The sequence below is a fragment of the Arvicanthis niloticus genome, chromosome 4, assembly GCF_011762505.2.
Source record: "Arvicanthis niloticus isolate mArvNil1 chromosome 4, mArvNil1.pat.X, whole genome shotgun sequence".
NCBI lineage: Eukaryota > Metazoa > Chordata > Mammalia > Rodentia > Muridae > Arvicanthis > Arvicanthis niloticus.
Window position 1 is genome coordinate 97,433,876 of NC_047661.1, and position 19,721 is coordinate 97,453,596.

Sequence of the window (19,721 nt, forward strand, 5' to 3'; positions counted from 1 at the left end):
ACTTCAACAACCACATGGCTTCCTGTTTTCTAAATTTACAACCTCAAAGCCCAAGATCCCTTCTGAACCCAGAGGAATGTTCCCACCACACACTTCCACCAGGAGATCCTGGCCAGTATCTACAGCCTACTTGTCCTAACTTGAGTCCTTAAGCATCAGGAAGTAAAAATAGCAAAAGATGCAGATTCCCCGTCAAGAAACCTAGATTTAAATCTTAATTTCATCATTTAGTAAATCTGTGATCTTACCAATTTATTTACATTCCCTATGCCTCAGTTATATTTGTCTATTAAATGAAAAATTTTTTAAATTTTTTGATCTTGCAGTGCAAATAAACACTAATATACACAATAAGCACTGGGAACAATTATTACTTTCTACATCTCTTTTTTCATTAATTAATTAATTTAATTACTTTACTTCTCCTTCTTACATCTAAAAATGGATAAGAATTCTAATGTTTGTCTCAGAGATTGTAAAGAGAACATGAGAAACGTTCTTATTGTCTCTTTACCCTTCACTCAGTTTTTTCCTAAAAGGTCAAGAGATAGTTTGATTGCTAAATCTGAAAAAAAAAAAAAAAAAATGATGTTGCTTCAGTCAATGACTTCTAAGTCCTTCTCTTTCAGATCAGCTAGCCTTTGGAAAAGACTTAGTCTTAGCTAGGCATGCTGTCACAGACCTGTACTCTCAGCACTTGGAAGATGGACATAGGAGAATGAAGCGCTCAAGAAATGTATTGATTCTCGAAGTCAGCCTGGTCAACATGAGATCCTGTACCACACACATACCAGTAACAAAATGTTCTAAATCTATACCCATCAGGGTGCCAAATGCACCATATTATCCAGCTGTGGAAAATTAACACATTTTAACTAGATTAGAAATATGAAGAAACCTACCTGGCCATAGGTATTGACTTCTGAGTGTAAAACACTTTTGTTTCTAAGTTGAAAAAAAAAAATGAAAAGAAAAAAATGCCATTCATTGAACCCCAACAACAAATAAATTTCCCCAGTAGCAAAACAAAAAAAGAACAACAAAAAAAAAAACAAACACAAACAAACAAACAAAAAACAGTATTCTTTCCCATCCCCATCTGCTACCCATGTTCCTTTCTGCATCTCCTTATGCCAGAGCCCATGTTGACCTTCCAACTTCTGTATCTAACTCTTATCCAGGAAGACTTCGTCAGCTACACTGTGGTTTTGAATATGTCCTCTTGGTTCACAAGCCATTATTTCACTCTCAGATTAGTGATTTGTCACCTGTCTTCCATCTACCCTCCCAACAGTACACCCTTCACACACAGTCACAGATCCAACAGAGAAAAGAGGTGCACACCTCTATTTATCAAAGAGCACAATATATTTTAGTTTTTCTTCTAGTTACATATTCTTTTATTTCTTATAATCCAAATACACACACACACACACACACACACACACAAATGTATATTATTCTACTTACTACCTCACACATCTGGAGAATCTTTTACACTCACATGAGTCCACAGTAACTTGAAAGATTGGTCTTCATGTTCACACTAGACTACATTCTTCAGGTTAGCATGGATCCCACTAGAAAAGTGGTATTTATTTCTACAGATGTTGCTCCACAATATTAAACAATGTCTTTCAAACCCATGTGAAGAAGGAAGATACTATACTGGCCACTATACTGGTACCTCTGTGCCTGAAACATACCTTTTTTTACCCTTGATAATCTCTCTCTCTTACCTATAAAACTCAGTCAAATATCTCTGCACTGAGGTTATATTACTCCTATGTTATTCTTCCCTTTAGATTTAAATCAGAAGACATCATATTTGAGTGTCAAAATAAGGCTCTCAGGATCCATGACACTTATGGTAAAGCTGGCTTGGAGAGCTGAGCAGATATGTTTGTATTTATCCCCATCAAGACACACACCTGATGGAAGAGAGAGGAAAGAAAGCTCTCTCAGTCACACACAGGCAGCTGTCTCCTTAGAATGCAATCTCATGAAACCCATAAGCAATGCCTATTGTTTCCACAGATGATCTTTCTCAAAGTTAAGAGCTTGTATCTTAATTTGATTAACCCCAAACTCCCTTGAACACTCCATTAGGTTTTAGATATCTCTTTACTAATGGAAATATATTAAGGTTTCTATTGCTGTTTGAAGCACCATGACCACAGCAACTCTTACAGAGGAGAACATTTAATTGGGGCTGGCATACAGATCTGGAGGTTTAGTCCATTATCATCATGGTGGGGAGCCTGATAACAGACATGTTGCTGGAGAAGGAGCAGAGAGTTCTACATCTCTATTCACAGGCAGCAGAAAAGAGTGAGCCACTGACTGGCTTGAGCTTTTGAAACCTCAAAGCCCACCCCCAGCAACATGTGTCCTCTAATAAGACCACACCTACTCTAACAAAACCACATGTTCTAATCCTTTCAAATAATGTCATTCCCTATGAGCCTACAAGGGCCATTTCCACTCAAACTACCACAATGAATATCAATCATTTTATCTGTATGCATCTACATGGACACCTACACTTTGTGTTAACATGTAAATATTTTCTGAGAAGAGTGGGGTTTTGGTTTGTTTATTTGTCAAGTTTTGCAATAGTCTCACCATGTACCTGTCTGGCATGGAACTTACTATATAAACCAGTCTGGCTTCGAACTCACAAAGCTCTTCCTGGCTCTACTTCCCAGGTGCTAGAATTAAAGGTGTGGCAACACTGATTTGTTTAAGAAAAGTATTTATCAGTGTTCCAAAGCCTGGTGTGTAGTAGATCTACAGCAAATATTTGTGTATTGGATAGGTAAAATGAGATCATACGCCATTATAAAGAGAGAAGCATCATAGAAATTAGAAACTTCAATTTCACATCCAAAACCAAGATATTGCACAGAAAAACTTCAAAGCCTAAAACCTCTAAGTTCATATTTTTGCAAAAGGATCTCAGGTTTGAGGGTGAAATACAGACACCAAGAAAATAAAAATTACCTACATGTACACAGATATACTAAACATCCTTTCTTTGGTTTCCTTGACAAAAAGACCTATGTTTATTTCAATTGTTTGAAAATGTTGGGGAAATCAGTGGGCCATGCTACAAGATGGCTGATTGCTGTTCTTCAAATGGGTCAAAGCCTTAGACCACAAGGAAAGCAGTTGTCCCAGGAGAAGAAACACTAAGGAGACCAGATAGCTAAAGACAATTGCAGTACCGGGAAGGATCATGGAAGGAAAAAAGGACAAACGTAAAGAAGTTAAATGAAATTTGAAGTTTGGTTACCAGAACTGAACCATGACAGTTTTTCTCATACTGATGACTGGATGGTTAATAGTTACAGTGCCAACACTATGAAAAGTGAGGTAAGAAACATGAAACTAGTCTGTATGCCATCTCAACAAGCTTTCTATAAATCCCAAATGAACCTAAAAGCAAAAACATTAAAATTCATATTTACATGTGTATATGTAAGTTTTCAATAACTTTAAATCTTACTAGTCCTTTTGACAACTCACTGCAATAATAGTCATAAAATTGTAACTGAGGCTCAATTACTGAATCTGAAATCCCAGCAAGTTATAAATACCTGGTGTTGGGAGCTGGAGAGATGGCTGGGTAGTTAAGAGTGCTTCCTCCTCAAAGTGTGGGACAGAAACTGAAGGAGGGGCCATCTGAAGACCATTCCACCTGGGTATCCATCCCATGTGCAGTCACCAAAGGTAGATGCTGATGTGGATGTCAGGAAGTGCATGCTGACAAGAACCTAATATAGCTGTTTCCTTAGAGGTCTGCCAGAATCTGACCTATTATTCAGAGGCAGATGCTCACGGCTAACCACTGATCTGATCAAGGGTTTCCCAATGGAGAAGCTAGAGAGAAAACTGAAAAAGCTCAAAGGGTTGGTGGCCCCATGAGGAGAGTAACAATACCAACCAACCAGCGCTCCCCAGGGTCTAAACCACCAGCCTGGGAGCACATAGGGAGGGACCCATGACTCCAGCTGTATATGTAGGGTAGGATGGCCTTGTCGGGCATAGGTGGGAGAGAAGATCCTTGGTCCCATGAAGGCTAAACACCGAGTGGGGGGAATTCGAGGGTGGGGAGGTGGGAGTGAGGGGGTAGGTGGGGGCACATCCTCATAGAAGCAGGAGGAGGAGGAGGGATGGGATAGGAGGTCCCTGGGTGGTGGGAGAATGGAGTAAGGGGATAAAATCTGAAACGTAAATATAACATCCAATAAAAAAAAAGAAAAACGAAAAAAGAAAAAGAGTGCTTCCTCCTTTCCTAGAGGACCTGAGTTTGGTTCTTACAACCTATATCCATTAGCCAACAAGGAGTTATAACTCCTGCCCTCTTCTGGTCTCCATGGGCAACTGTACACACATGACATACACATACACACATACATACATATATACATACATACATGCATGCATACATACAATAATTTTTTATAATTTCTGACATCTCTAACTTAAGCATCAGTCAGAAGGTGAGCACCCTACTAGCTCAGCAGTTCCTAACCTGTGTGTGAGACACAGTCTCACTGAGAGCCAGATGAGTCTTTCACAGAGGCCATCTATGACCAGCAGAAAACAGAGATATTTACATTACAATTCATAACATTACCAAAATTACAGTTGGGAAGTAGTAACAAAAAATATTTTTATGGTTGGAGATTACCATACCAAGATGAACTGAATAAGGGTCACCTCAACAGGAAAGTTGAGAAACACTGCACGAGTTCATTGTCTTCATTCTGTACCTTCCAGTGGTTCTCAGCGCCAGCCTGAAGGTACCTCTCTCTGCTTTGGAAGTAATCTCGTCACTGAGGAAAGGCAGATGGATAGGTGTAAATGTGTGAAATACACCTCCAGCAGGATTTCCAGGGTCTTCTCTCCTCCTCCTCCTCTTCCTCCTCTTCCTCCTCCTCCTCCTTCTTCCTCTCTCTCTCTCTCTCTCTCTCTCTCTCTCTCTCTCTCTCTCTCTTTCTCTCATCTTTAGGGTCCCCACTTTCCTTGAGGCTGCCTTCTGCTTGAATTACTCTAATATGCATTTACATAAAGTTTGTGGGTCACCTCTCTCCATTCATGGATTTCATAAATACCACATGTGTCACACAGGAAATAAGATGAAGGCCTTTGGTCAGATTAGTAGGAGATGTTACAGACATACAGGCTCCTGTCAGGGAGCATTTAACAGATGTGTTGATTCTCTAATTCACACAGTATCCAGAAATGAAAAAAAAAAAAAAAAAAAAAAAAAAAACATCTTAGAACATCAGTAAATGTGTGAGCAATATTAGCTATTTCAAGTTTATTAGAATCTCGGGAAATGCTAAGTCTAATTGAAAATAACTCTACTCCGACCTGCTTTTTGGCATTTGCTTCTTCAGATCTTTACTGAGAGATTCATTCATCCCTAGCAGATTTTTCTTCACTCCAGATTCCTGAGCCTCTAGCATGCCTTCCCTAGTCACCAGTCCTTAAGGTGTGTATACTTAGCTGACCAGTTTCATGGTGCTGTGTTCTGAGAGCACTTGCTCCAAATGTGTTCAGCCTGTGCCCTCCCACACTAAAGATCTTGGGCTAATTCCCTTTGTCAAACATTATAGGAGCCTGTCCAGGTTTTGTGCATAAGTGAATCATGGGGCAATGTCCCACATATCCCAACAGCCACGGTCCAAATAAAATATACATTCCAGCTCTGCTCTCAGGGAATACAGCTGAAAACAGCATAGATACAAATATGGGGAAGATACACAAACTAGCCATGACGTTGGTGATTCATCCATTACCTGAGGTCTTGAGTTGGATCCCTAGCATGAGGGATGGTGAAAGACTTGGCAAGAGAAGTAGTAAGCCACAACTTTTAAGACTACATACTCTAATTTCTGAGGTCTTCCACTAAACTTGATGCTAAGACATATTTTTATGGCAGGTAGGTAAAGGTGTTTGCCACCAAGTTTGATGACCTGAGTTCAACCCCTGGAGACACACATAGTAGAAAAAGAACACCAACTCCTAAAAATTGTCCTCTGCCCTCCATGTATGTACTTACACACACACACACAGAGAGAGAGAGAGAGAGAGAGAGAGAGAGAGAGAGAGAGAGAGAGACTAATAATTTCAACATAAAATATTCTTAGATTAAATAGTTTTGTGGCTGATCAAGAATACTATGAGTGACAAAATTTTCTACAAAAATTTTTGGAAGAAAAAAAAAACCACCTTGGTTTCTATTATAATATTAGCCCAGTGTTGAATAAACATATAGATGTTGTTCTAAACCTGGCTGACCAAAATAATTTTTCTCTATAGACTTCCATGAATCTGCCAGTTTTTAATAATTCACATAAAAGAAGCCAACGAACATGTTCATGAAGAATGAGGACACTCCATTGGTTGCAACATCTTAGGAGGCACACTCCCAAGAAAAACTGTGTGCTGTGATAGGCTGGGATGCAGGGGGTAAAAGAACAGGATTTTCCTATTCTAGAATTGCCTAAAAACCACAGCAGGATTCCTCATCTCACAGGCAAGGTGGAGAAGTCACTTAGAGACATTACTCCATCCCACCAGGCACGTTCACTTGACATAGAATCTGTTCTAGAGACTGAAATTAAGGGGCTATGCTGTTCTCTGCCTTCAAGATCTGAGTCTTGAGAAGAAGGCCTTCTCAAGAGTAGACAGGGAAGCTTAAACCCCACGAGCCATGTCTACCAGTAAACATGAGTCTTAAAGGAGCTTCTTCACAAGCAAGCAGTCGAGAAAGATGGGAAGATGTACATTGAAAATTTAGAACAGATGAGAATGTTTTATAGCATCCTTTGGTGTGTTCAGGAAGATGCAAAGTTCTTGTGGCACCAAAACCAAAACCGTAAAAACCACAGTGAGATCAAAATCAAAGAGAAAACTGGAAGTGAATGGGGTCTGGCAGGATGGCTCCACAAATAGACATATTTGTCACCAAACTTGAAGACCTGAGTTTGGTCCCTGGAAACCACACAGTAGGAGAACCAATGGCTGCAAGATGTGCTGTGACCCCTACGAATGTGCTGTGGCAGAATCCTGCCTCCATGCACACAATAAACCAATAAAAATTGAATAAATTTTTAAAGAATTTAAATGAGTTCTGAAATACAACTCAGAACTTAAAGTTTAGGTAATAAAAAAAAAAAGCAAAATTAAGAAGCTAGGTAGATGACTCAACAGTTAGAAGCACTTAGCTGCTCCTGCAAAGGACCCAGACTTGGTTCCTAGCACCCACTAAGCATCTTGTACAACTACTTGAAACTCGTGCTCCAGGGGACCCATCCTACAACTTCTTCTGGCCTCTTCAGGCAGTCACATGGTGAACATACATACATGCAGCCATTTAAATATGAATGTGTAAAAAATAAACCCATCTTTAAAAGAAAAATAGTTGATAGAGTATAAAAATCAAATACATAAAATTCACAATCTATTCACAATCTATAGTTGAGGCAATGGTCCATCTCAGTTCATGCACCTAGAACTCTACAAGAGGATCAGGGATAGGCGTAAATATGAATATATCCGGTGTAGGATGAACTGCTGTGTTCCAGCCTAGTATACAGAGTGGACTGAGAAGAAACATCAGGAATTTAGAGTCATTCAGAGGATAGTTAAAGTATTCCCTGGGTATTGACTGGGGCATTTGTGCCAGGGAACTTTTTATCAGCTGGGGGAGAAGGGGAGTTAGTTAACGTCTTAAACGTCACTGCATTTATCTTTAAGAGAAGGATAATACTGTCTCCTGTTTTGATTGTGTTAGATGCTGCACATCAATCATTTAATATACTTGTTGCCAGCACTGGAATAACTGTCACCAACATCATCAAACACAGTAATCAAAGATGTGTTCAAAGAATTATTTTCAGAGATCAAAACATATGCTTGGTGTGTAAACTCAAAGAGTTCAGCATGTTCCAGATGTGCCTGACCATCAGAAGGTCACATCTGGCCACATCAGAGCTGCCAGAGATAGTGAAGAAACAAGCAATATGACTGTCCAAGAGTCTAACTGAGGAGAATATTGGGCTAACTTCCAATGTTTCCTACTGTACTAATGCCTGAACAGGAGGAACCAGGGTGCTGGTGACATGTGCCACACTCAAATCCTCAAATCCATGTAGAAAGAATTACTAAGAGAATCAAAGTCCGGAGAGCAAGAATGGGAAGGCTGAAGCACTTAAAATCAACAATGCAAGGCCTGGGAGATGGCTCAAATGTGTAAGAGTCCTGGCTTCGCAAGCATGAGGACCTGAGTTCAGATCCCCAGCTCCCATGGAAAAGCTGTACCTAGAACTGCAAAGCTGAGGAAGCAGAGACGGGTGGACCCCAGTAGCACTGAACAGTCCAAATGAAATTGTGAGCTCCAGGTTCAGTGAAAGACCCTGTCTTCAGAGCAGTCAAGCAGACAGTGATCTAGAGGAAGACATTCCAACACTCTTCTCTTCCCTCTGCTCAAAAATGAATACATGTGCATAGATGCATACACCATACACAACTTCTGCAAATACATTTATAGTAATTACATGGGCAAAATGCACAAACATACAATAACTATCCCACCTTCAAAGATACCATTGATCCTGAGCCAAAGAAAAGCAGCAATTCCTGATTAAACGGGGGGGGGGGGGGGGGGGGGGGGGGAGGGCAGCATTTCCACCTGATGTTTGATTTTAATTAATGATGATTGTGAATTTTATGTATTTTTCTGGCAAACTAAAAGCAAATAGAGTTTAGAATGGGACATATACATGTCACATCGTTAAGGAGAAACAGAAATAATGGAAATATTAAAGATATAAGAGAAGAACTAATAAGAACAAAATGAATTAAAGTTGAAAAGGGTAAGGCATTAAGCTTGACAATAAATAGAAGTAGGCTATATGCTGCTAACAAAGAGAAAGCTGAAAAAATGTGAGAATGATTGCAGATGTATTAGGCAGAAGCAAAAACCATAAAGTAGATGCTAAGGTCAAAACAAAAGATTAAGTAAGACAGATATATAAAGACATAAAAGATTCAATTGGAAGTTGTTAGGGATTTGAAGGACAAATTGAGAGAGGAAATTGCAATTTCATAAGTGTCAGTCTACAGAAAACCCACTTGCTAAAGCTATGACCCAGGGTCTGGAGAGATGGCTCAGCACCTGAGTTTGGGTCCCAAATTCACAGGGTAACTCATGACCTTGTTACTCCAGCTCCCGAGAATCTGATGTGTTCTTCTGACCTTCTCATGCACTTGTGTGCATGCTGTGCACAAGCAAATACTCAGACCCACAAACATACACATAACGTTAGGACATGGATAGTTACAATAATATATAATTATACCATTTATTTAGTAATAAGATTTATCAGTTAGCTTAAAAGAATAGCATTTAATATTTTCAAACATCCATAGAACATTCTAAACATTCTAAAAATCCTGAAATTTCATTTAATCAGCAATATTTAATGACAAAAAAACTTTATTTTGGTTGTAAAATAAAGTTGCATCCTCTTTCTTCAACTTTTAAATGTACATATAGTGTAATGCTAGCTGTCTTGTGTTTGTGTGTAAGAGAAAGTGTGTGTGTGTGCATGTGTGAGAGTGTCTGTGTACCTCTGTGTGTGTGCATTGTGAGTGTGTGTGAGTGTGTGTGTACCCATGTCATAGCACAAGGAGGTCAGAGGATTACTCCAGGTGCTTGTCCTCATGTTTTACCTTACTTGAGACAGTCTTTTGTTTCTCACTGGCATACCAGATCGACTGGCCTGAGAGCGTGTGGAGACTCCTGTCTCCAATGCCTACTGCCCAGCTAACTGTAAGAACAAAGAGCTTAGGACATGTTCTACTGTGCTCAGTTTTTTCCTGGAGATTCAAACTCAGGTCCTTACACTCCCATGGCAAGCACTTTACCCACTGAGCCATTTCTCCAGTCCTGTATCTGTTTTAGGGTTGTGTTTGTTTGTTTATGTATATCAGACCTCTAGAACTTTTGCACAATGGAAATACTACACCCATTACATAAAGCTCACCATGGCAACCTGCATGCCACATTTGTCTTCTATGTATTTAATTCCTTCAGATACTTTAGTTAAATAGGAAAGTGTTTACCCTTCTATTTCTGGATTATTTCACTTGGAATAATTTTCTCCAAGTTCATTTACATTGTAGTAAATGATGACACTTTCTCTTTATTAAGTCTGAATATTTCATTGTGTATACATGCCCTACTTCTTTCCCATTCATCTAATGAGAATCATTAAGTATTTCTATCTGTTGCCTATCGTGAATGATTCTGCAATGGCAGCAGTGGTCATCTTATCAACCCTGCAATGATAAGATCCTCTTATCAATAGTTTGGGATAAGTAATCAAAAGTGAGATGGCTAGATCATATGTGGCTCTATGCTTAATTCCAACAGTAAATACAGTTTTCTGTACCAGCTCTTGTATCATTTTATGTTGCCATCATTGGTGTGAAAGGGTCAACTTTGGTCACATCCTTGCCCACACTTGTTGTCTCCACATATCTGACAACAGTCATCACAACAGGTGCGAGTGTTATCTTGCTGTGTGTGGATTCGTGCCTTCCCAGTGAAGAATGAGGCTGAACACTTCCCATGCACCTATTAACCCATGCGTACGGCATCTTGGAGAAATGTCCATTCACACTTTCTGTCTGTTTTAAGTTTCCTTTTGATTTAAACTGTAGGGTTTCATGAATTCTGGCTACTAACTGCCTGTCAGTTAAACAATGGAGCTGCCAATACAGCTTTGTTGCCATTTATATACATAATTCTAAATTTAGAAATTTGTAATTATTTAAAAGTTATATAAATACTATGTATAAATTTATATAAATGTATAAAATTTACATTTAAAAATAATTTAATTGCTATTAAATTATTATAATTTATGATATAATATGTTATATATTTAATTATATGTTTAAATACACATATTTTATTACTATGACAAATAGACTATAAAACCCTTTTAAAGAAGGTGGAACTTAATCTAACTTACACTTTCAGATGTTTCAGCCCATAATGGCTGGCTCCATTGTTTCTATGCCAGTTGAGACCTAGCCCCATAGCAGAAGAGAATGGTGATCTCAGGTGGTCACCTTGCAGCAGACAGGAAGAAGGGAGAAGGAGGGAAAGTGAAGTCTGTCTTTCCAGGGTGTGCTCCCTCCAAGCAAGACTGGGAATTCTTAACTAACTGCTTCATGCCTAAATATTAGTTAACTTTTGATTTGTAGGTTTCTATCTAAGTATTACCAGCAACAAATGAGCCTGACCACAACAAAAATACAATTTAAATATAAATTACAAAAACAATGTGCTAAATAAAAGGTTTTGGATACAGAAAAATAGAATTAACACATAAATCTAAAAACTGAAGCTCTTAAAACCAAAAAAAAAAAAAAACCAACCTCATAGAAAGCAAAAATGTAAATACATAGAAGGAATAATATAAATGAGTTACTTTATTTCTTAATTTGCATTTCTCTTCTTTTATTAATCATTTTATTCATTTACATTTCAAATGATATCTCCCTTCCCTGTTACTCCTTCACAAACCCCATCCTATCCTCCCTCTCCCCTTCCTCTTTGCCTCTATGAGGATGCTCCTCCATCCACTCACCCACTCCTGCCTCACCACTCTAGCATTCCCTTATGCTGGGACATCATCACATCTCCACAGAACCAAGGGCCTCCCCTCACAATGATATCAGATAAGGCCATCCTCTGCTACATATGTATCTGGAGCATGGGTCCCTCCGTGTATACTCTTTGGTTGGTGGTTTAGTTCCTAGGAGCTCTGGGTGGTCCAGCCAGCTGATGTTGTTCTTCCTATGTTGTTGCCATTCCTTTCTGCTCCTTCAGTCCTCCCCCTAGTTCTTCCATTGGGCTTCCTTGGCTTAGTCTGATGGTTGGCTGTGAGTATCTACATCTGTATGAGTCAGGAGCTGGTAGAACCTCTCAGAGAACAGCCATACCAGGCTCTTGTCAGCAAGTGCTTAAAAATGAAAAATTGAAGAAATAAGTTCAAAAATTATTCTACTATTAAATAAATCGGTAAACCAGACAAATCTCTTTTTAAAAAGTATGTAAGACAAGAGAACAAAATAAACGTGATAAACACATGCTAGAGAGTTTGTTGTTTCAACAGTAAAGTCACATGAGTCAACATTAAAAAGGCAAGGTTTGAGGGGGTTGGGTTTTTATTTGTTTTGTTGTTTTGTTTTTGTTTGGGACTTTTGGTTTCTTTTGGTTTGGTTTGGTCTGGTCTGGTCTGGTCTGGTCTGGTCTGGTCTGGTCTGGTCTGGTCTGGTTTGGTTTAGCTTGGTTTGGTTTTAGTAAATTTGGTTCTTTCACAGCTTGGTACAGGTACACTATGTATCTTGTCCTTCCCTTCACATTTTTCTCTGAACCTCCCAGCCCCTACTTCTTCCTTCCTAGAAAGCTCTTTCCCATACTCACTAGATTTAATTCTGTTTGGTATCCCACTGTTTAAGGGGGGGCATCCATGTGGCCCTGAGTTTAGAAATAACCATCTGAGGCTGCTGGGCTCACCAGTAGGTATTTAGCTGGATGCCACATTTCTGCCTCTTGTAGAATCTGATCATTGCCCACAGATCAGCTTTACATGGCAGGACTCTGTAGATCCCTTTTCCCTCTATAGCTGACGATTAGAAGGGCCAGCTTCTGTGGGGTCAGTGCCAGCTTGCACAGCTGCTTTGAATCCATGGTCACTATCTCAGTGTACTGTTTAGATAATGGTATTTCATACCCTTTCTTCTCATCCAAAGAGGTAAATTTTTCAAGTGGAGACATGACTGCCTTTTGCCCAGAGAAGTTTCTAGTAGAGTCTTAGACATAAAGCAAAAACTATAATGAAAATGAAAAAAAAGTAGTGTTCTCATTAGTAGGGATGGTGTATAGGAAATCCAGAGGGGAAGAAAAGTTAGAGAGAAAGCAAGTAAGGGGCTAAAGGCCTTGTGGACTAGCACAGGCATCAACAAGGAAAGCCTTCTCTGTGGGTTGCTGTCTTCAGTGTGACAGCACTTCTGTAGACCCAGATGACTCCCCCTGTCTCTTATGATCCAGTACTGTCTCTATGCTAGAAATTGCTTAATTTCATAGGCTAGTGTGCAAGGAAACATAGGAACCCTCTATCTTGGAGATTCTTGGTCCCATGAAGGCTGAACACCGAGGGGTGGGGGGAATTCAAGGGTGGGGAGGTGAAAGTGGGGGGGTAGGTGGGGGCACATCCTCATAGAAGCATGAGGAGGGGGGATGGAATAGGAGGTTCCTGGGTGGTGGGGGGAAGGGGGTTAGGGGATAAAATCTGAAATGTAAATATAATGTCCAATTTAAAAAAAAAAAAAGGAACCCTCTATCTTAGGTTCCAAAAGAGTCATTTATGTTTTCCTGAATATGTGGTCAATTCAATTCTTTATATTCAGAAGGTGGGAAACAGGTAGGCTTAATGGTCACACTACATTCCACAGTTGACATCATCACAGAGTTTATCAAGAGTTCCACTCTCTGAGAAACGTGAAAGTTATCCACTGATAAAGATTTATCCACCTTTTGACACAAACAAAAAGAAAACTTTTTTTTGAAAATTCACATTTACAGCCCTTTATATACATCTTTTAAGTCATTACCATACAAGGCAAGGTGGCTTAGCAGGTAAAAGAGTTTCTAGAGCATCCAAGTGGCCTGAGTTCAACCCCTGGAATCCATAGTGAAGGGGAGAACAGACTCCAAAGTGTCATCTTCTGACTTCAATACATGCACAACTACACAGGAGCACACACACACATGCACACAAACAAACACACACACATACATACATACATACACACACACACACATACATACATACACACACACATACATACGCACACATACACACATACACACACACATACATACGCACACATACATATATACAAACATATACATACATATCACACAAGCATGCACACACAGGCACACAAATACATTTACAATTACACACAAACATGCAATACACACATATACACACATGTATATACACATACATACATACACAGACAGACATGCAAGCATAAAATACACAGAAAAATACATACACATATATACGCATACATACTCACACATACACACACATACTCATACACATATACACACAGAGACACACATGCACTTACATACATATATACACACACATATGTGCATACACAGATATACATACATAGACACACATATCATACACATACATACCTATATACACACACAATTATACAGACACACAGAGACACATATGCATACACATATACATATACCATACAAGCGTATACACACACAGATATATACACATTCATACACATGCATACACACACATCATACTTACATATACACAGATGCACTTACACACAAACTCACATATACACATGGACACACATGTGTACATACTCATACATACATATATATACACATACACAATTATACATAAACATGCACATACACACAATTATATATTCACCTACACATACACACATGCATGCACATACATACATTTATACACAATTACACACATGCACATAGGCACAGATATACACACACAAATATACACAATTACACACACACAATTACATGCACACATACACACACACAAATAAAAATAAAAAGTAAATAAAGCTAAAGTCACCATATATACTCTTATATTTTCAGGATGGTTTATTAAGAACTAATTTTGGTGATATGACAGCTACTTGGTCAAGAATTACTACATTATAAAACCTTATACTTAAGTAGTATAGCACATAATTCTATAAAGGGGAGACTCTGAGACCTCTTTCCTTATGAAACTTTACAAGCAGATTGTGAAATAGACCATGACATTTTGTTGTCTATATTACCCTCAGAATTTCAACCTGTGTCACCTACATGAGATTGTGGCAGAGAAATGAAACATCCACACATTCACACAACCAAACACCTTATAATAATTTGGTCTGAGACAAGCTTCAGTATAGTGTTTCAACTACGCAGTAATCCAAAGCCAATTTGAAAAGAGGCACATACCACACACACATGATCTTTTGAAAGAGAGACACCCCGCAAGCTTTCAGCCTGGGGAATTAAGAAGGAGACAGCATACAACCTGGTATTTTCAATTAGCGCTCTATCTGTTTCTCCAATCCATGACCTGTCTAAAATTAATGAAACCTCTTTCTCATGCTGCCTCGATTTGTATGAATCAATCCAGGGTGTGAAAAAGAATAGAGGGAACAAATTCAGCTCCCTGGTCATTGGCACTGAGTCACAAAGTAGCAAACACAGGAAAGTACCATAAAGCACATCAAAACATCCCTAGGGGGACGGAACAAAGGATGTCTGGACTCCGGTGGGTGAGTAAGCAGCTTACTTCAAAGGCTCTCTTTACCCCCAAGATCAAATCATCATAATAGACATGATTAATTTTTTCTGTAGATAAATTCCTTGGACTCCTTTCCCCAAACATAATTCCTGTTGTGGACTTCTTAGATCCCCAAGGAAGAAAAACAAATCTATTGACTAGTGCTTTTGTTCGATTCAAATTATAATTGGAAAGGTGCTTGAACAGAGTTTAAATCCCTGATGTCCATGTTGTTTGCAAAAAGAGAATCTGCCTGGGTTATTAAAGCCTCCTTCGATGTTCTCCATATGATGCTTTAATTGCAGCTCTGTATTTTCAAACCAAAGTTTCTATCTCCGCACACCCTCGAATGCTGTCAATGAGGAAGGACAGTAATTGAAATTTGAAGTTCATTTCAGGAATTATATTGAGCCTGAGTAAAACACCACTTAATACAATGGCAAAATTCAGAACTTTTGTTTTAAAAATCTCTCTCTCTGAAAAAAAGAACGGCTCTTTCTTTTCCAGTGCTATCTCGGGAGGCCATTGTCATGAAGATGATAGACGGCCATGAAAAGAATCGGTTTGTATCTATTTGAGCATACCTAAGTGTGGCTTTTCCACCTTTGCCTTTCTGGACAGTCTCCACAGATGCCTCACCCTGCTAATGGTCCAGCCTGCCCTAATATGTTAGCACAGGACATCTCAAACATGTCCCCCTCACACCCCCATTTTTTCTTTAGCTTTATTTTAGTTTAGCTGCATATGTTCACAGCAAAATTGTGGAGAGAAAAAAGTTCAGATAATAAATAACTCAGTTCCATAACATAACAATTTAAGACATGCTAACTTTGAAGCTCTTTGAAAAGTACCTATGTCACCCCCCATTTTTAATTCAAGAATTTTTTCACATACTCCTGCTTATAGGTTTCTAAAGCAGGAACTCAAATCAAACATTTACTGATAATAAATCATTTTAAATTTCATTTTAAAACAAATGTTTGGAATACACAGACAAAAACAAATGTGTATACTGCTGAGTTGTATGTGCTGATTTATTTTTATATTAAAATTCAGTCTTGGACTTGATCAGTAGGTAAAGGTGCTTGGTGACAAGACCAGCAACTCAAGTTCAATCCTCAGGCCCCACATGGTAGAAAGAGAGAACCAGCTCCCGGAAGTGGTCTTCCAAATTTCATGCGCAGGCTGTGGCACACTCAAAACACCACTCCAACAAATAAATAAATGTAATTTTTAAAATTAACAAAAAGAATACTATCTTGGATGAATATTTGATATTGCAGGATGAAATTACCTTCAACTTTTTAACAGTTGATCAATATTTTGTTTTTATAGTTGTCAAAGTTCATAATGCCATTTCAACATAATACAGTTCAAAATGGCAGGAGTCTGCTCAGGAGCACTGAGAAACTGATGGAAATTCTGCCCTAACCCCAAGCCAAATTTATTTACACGTGTGTGTGTGTGTGTGTGTGTGTGTGTGTGTGTGTGTGTGTAATTCAAGTCAGAAAGTTAAGCAGTAATTTTTTTAACATTTTATTGATTGTGAATTTCACATCATGCACTCCAATTCCATTCATCTCCCCTCTCAAAGAAAAAAAAATTCATTGTGGAAGTTGTAGTAGCCACAGTGTGTCCCACAGTACACCCTTTTGTCCACACTTCTTTTCTTGCAAACGATCATTGCAATGACTCAAAGGTCTGGTACGAGGCCTCTGGCTTCTGCTACACTCTCAATACTGGAACCTTACTGGGACTCCTCTTGGATATCCTGCTGTTGCCCTGTGTCATGGAGACCCTGTAGTTTTGGATCTACAGGAACACTCCCTGCATGCACTCCAGCAGTTCATTGATTGAGGTAGATGTTGGCGTGGGCCAATTAAAAGCCCTGGATCTGGACCTGAGGTATCTGAGCTGATCAACCTACTGGTTTTCTGGCTCTCTCACATTCAAGCCCTGCTCACCAGTAACCCCCTCAAACAGGGCCAGCTCTACTCTGTTTCCAGGCAAGGTGCAGGGCCAGTTCTCCTGCTCTCAGGACCCTAGGGACAATTCTCTTGGCTGCAGCAGATAGTAAGTGGGAAGAGAAGAGGAGGGTATCTCTCCCTCATTCATAATACCACACATGAAGCAACCAGTAGGACTGGCTCCCCTATGCTGGCATCTTTGGGGGCCCCGCTCACCAAAAAATCTTGAAATGTTTAGGGGCTGCTCTCCCAAGTACTGAAGCTATCTAGGGGTGGGGTCAGCGCTCCTACTCCTATGCCTCCAGGTCTAGCTCTCTCAAGATGCTCAAGTAAGGGGTGGGACCAGTTCTGTACAGCCTTCAGCCATAAACATGATCCAGCACAGCAGCCCAGAACAGGAACGTCCACCCAGGTTTGATGGTAACAGACTTTTACTACTGTGGGCCAAAGATCCAAATATGGCCTCCAGTGGCAGCACAGGCCAGGACACCACTATGGTTCCAGTGGCATCACTGGCTACTCACATGAGGCTGTTCCTCACTAATCTGAGTCTCCAGTTCTGCCTCTCTTCATTGTGCCCACATCCCTCCATTTCTCTTTCATTTCTTCACCAGTTTCTTGCTTCTCTCAGTGGCATCAGGCGTCCCTGAGTATCTGGGATCATCTCAGGAGTGGTCTCAGGAGTGCTATGCTTTGCACATCCATTATGGCACCAGGAAGGTCATCTAGGGCATGGGATCTGCACCCTTCCCAGGCCTGGTCATTTTAGGCTAGATCCCTCTCTGGGCCCTATGACACCAGTCTGGTGTTTGTCTTAGGCTTGCTCCTCACCCATCTGACTGGAGTAGCCCCTGTCTCAGGCTCACTTCTGCCCAGGACGAGCAGTCTCAGGCAGGATTCTTCTAGTCTCCAGTGCTCCCCATCCTGGGAGCTGTCAGGGCCTGTCTGGCACTGGACTGGAGGTGGTCTCAGGCTCACTTTTTTTTTTCCAGGAGTTTTAGACTACTAATAATTCAGGTGTTCATGGGTGGAAACATAGCTTCTCTCCATCTACTCTGCCACCTACTGATGCACATGTGACAGAGCAGCCACACCTGCAATCCATCTAGGGGCACGCAGCAGTAAATTTTGAAATCAAGTATTCTCACACAATCCAATCCAACACTATATCTTAAAATTAATTTCGCATTAATTTTAGGTTGTTCCATGTCCAGAAACCTCTCACTGCTGTAACTCCTTGGCAACTCCATCAGGAGTCTCAACCAACAGTTTTAAGAAGCTGAGCAACAGAGCGTCAGTAATTGAGACTGTGGAATGAGAAGGCAAGGAGATTTTTCAGGGTGGAAGGTTGCGGCTGGTGTTTGGAAGGAGGAGGAACCTGTGGATAGAGATTCAAAGAATGTGTACCAGCAGGCGTGAGCAGGAACAGAATGAGTCCCTGTGAACTGTCACACCGTCTGTGACTAGCATAAGATAGAAAAACAATCCTTGGGAGAACCCTTGGCTGTTCCAACCCTCTGTCACTACAACTCTTTCTTTTTCTCACTAGAAGCTGGATCTCATCCTTTCCCTCCCCTTCTGCTTTGCTAAGATTTATTCCTTTTCATTGGCTATTTCTGCTTTGTTTTTACATAACTCAATGAGTCCAATTGAAATCTTTTTTTTTTTCTATACCAACAGTTCAAAAGGTCCTCCCAATGGTCACGTTAATTCTCATCAAAGGTTCTTCTCATTGTGATTGCCAGATGCCATGCAGAACTCCTCTCCTGCTTCCCGACCCCAGTGACTTTGCCCTTCCTGGCATATCTAATCCAAGACATTGCACAGAGGATGCTTTCTTGTCTCAGCTCATTAGCCTTTATTGTCCTTGCTATTGCTTCCCTCTGCAGGGCCGCCTGGAAGTCCTGGAAGTGAGCTGAAGGTTTTTTCTACAAGGCAGTAGGTTTGGAGCACTGTAGTGAGTCATTGGATCATAAGGACTTGAGTCCCATCAATAGATTAATATATTTATGGGTTCATAACTTAATGAGCTATTGGAAGTGGTACACATGTTAGTAGGTGAGGCCTAGATAGAGAAAAATGTGTCTCTGGCTTGCTTTTCTTTGACAGGCATATTCTCTCTCTCTCTCTCTTTCTCTTTCTCTTTCTCTCTCTTTCTCTCTCTCTCTCCTTGTCTCTCTCCACCTTCCCCTTTCTCCCCCTCCCTCTCCTCTCTTTTCTCTCTTCCTTATCTGCCACGATGTAAGCAACTTTTCTATACCGCCCACACACACACCAGCCACTCCACCATATTGTTCTGTTTCAACAC

The 19,721-nt window shown here is 40.0% G+C and overlaps 1 pseudogene; it reads right to left on the reverse strand.

The window, feature by feature from the left end:
• Positions 1-18,406: 18,406 nt before the first annotated feature.
• Positions 18,407-18,529, reverse strand: LOC117708040 (small nucleolar RNA SNORA17; annotated as a pseudogene).
• Between the last annotated feature and the right edge of the window lie 1,192 nt (positions 18,530-19,721).